Here is a 2266-nt window from a genome sequence, read left to right on the forward strand (position 1 = left end):
CCTAATGAAGCCCGATCGTCGTATCGCGAGTCCACATCATCGAAAACGGCTCAGCTGAGCCGAGAGCTCTGTGCCCCTGAGAGCACCCCCTAGACCTACTCCTCTCCTCTCTCTCTCATCTATATAATATAAATAATATAATGAATATATATATATATCATATTATTATATATACACACACATATATATATAAAATATTCTATATACACACATATATAATATATATATACACACCCACACACACAGGCACACACAACACACACCAGGGCACATATATATATCATTAAAATATATATTATATATATATATAATTGAGTTAGCATACTTTAATCGGAATAAATCATTCCCATTGTCGGTGTTTGGTTCAGGTAAATATAAAAAACGTAATCAAATTAATATACTAACTTTATCTTTATAATATATTACTTTAAATTCAAATTGAAAATTAAATATTAAAAATGTACATCAAAAAATAAAGTCAAAATTTTAAATCTATTTTTTAAAAAAAATTAAACTTTGAAGTTGAGTGGATAATTCGAAATATAAAACTAAAATTCGATTTATTCAAATTCAAACTTAAAATTACAATTTAAATTTTAATTTGAATCCATAAATTTAATTTAAGTTTTAAATAAAATTTGAATGAAACTTTATATAAATTAAATTTTAATTTAAATTCAAATTCTTAAGTTAGATTTGAAATACTTGATTAACTTTTAATTTTTAATTCAAGTTCAAATTAAAATTTAAAATTATATATTTATTTTCTAAATTTAAACTCATATTTTAATTAAAAAGTTAAAAAAAAATAAATTTAATCGAAATAAATATCCATTCCGTCCGGATTCAACTTCCAATCCGGTCTGCTAGGCCGGATTAGAAAAAGAGGTGATTGGGGGATTCCCATTCCACTCAGGAATCGGAATCGGAATGGGAGTCCCGCGTACCAAACACCCACAAACGGATTCACCCATTCCGATTCCGATTCTAGGGTGAAAATGAAGCGAACCAAACACGCCATATATATATATATATATATATAATTGAGCTAGAATACTTTTAGAAGTACCAACCCCTTGGTACTTCTAAGTTTCTATCTCTTGAATCTACTTCTTGATTACTAATAGTTTTTGGATTAAACACTATTCCACCTACCACTACCTACCACCGTCATCTCAAACTCACATCTCTTCATTCAATGAATAAAAACTCAAAAGCACCACCTTCATGGTGCTTTTGAGAGTATTCTAGCTCAACTCTCTCTCTCTCTATATATACATATATAGAGTCGGGCTACTATACTCTTATGAGTACGATCGCCCTCGTACTCATAAGTTATTTTCGATAATAGAGCTTTCGAATCGACGATCCACACCGTTAAACATTATCTAGAGCATTTAAAATGTCTAGAAATCAAATTTTATAATTTTTCGACATCATTTACCTTACGATCAAAAGGTTATAAAATTGATAATTTTTAACGGCCGGTATGAGATATTTGCTAGTTTAACGGTGCAAAAGAATCGAAATCAGTTGAATTTTTGATAGAAAATTCTATTCACTACATAGACAAAGATCAATAACTCCGATCTTACATTGAAGGATCCGATCATCCATTTTTAAGACGACATTCGATTTTGACCTTTCATTTTATACCCGCTTGATGAACTTTATTATGATTTCGAAAAATTACGAAATTTATTTTCTAAAAATTTTAAATACTCTAGATCATATTTAACTGAGTGGATCGTCGATTCGGAAGCTCCATCATTGAAAACAACTTACGAGTACGAAGTGCTCTATACTCATAAGAGTATAGTAGCCCTAGCCTATATATATATATAGAGAGAGTTGAGTTAGAATACTCCCAAAAGCACCTCTCGGTGCTTTTGAGTTTTTCGCCATTAGATGGAGAGATATAGGGTTGAGATGATGGTGGTAGATGGAATAGTATTTGATCCAAAGGTTATTAGTAATTAAGGAGTAGATCCAAGGACTAGAAATTCAAAAGCACAAAGGGATTGGTACTTTTGAAAGTATTCTAACTCAATATATATATATATATATATATATAGAGAGAGAGAGAGAGAGAGAGAGAGAGAGAGAGAGTTGAGCTAGAATACTATCGATAGTAAACAAGTCGTTTTACTACCGATTTGTTTTCGATGATAGAGCTTCCAAATTGACGATCGGCTCCGTTAAATATGATCTAAACCATTTAAACTACCTAGAAATCAAATTTCACGCACTTTCGATATTGTTCTTT

The sequence above is a fragment of the Ananas comosus genome, linkage group 16, assembly GCF_001540865.1.
Source record: "Ananas comosus cultivar F153 linkage group 16, ASM154086v1, whole genome shotgun sequence".
NCBI lineage: Eukaryota > Viridiplantae > Streptophyta > Magnoliopsida > Poales > Bromeliaceae > Ananas > Ananas comosus.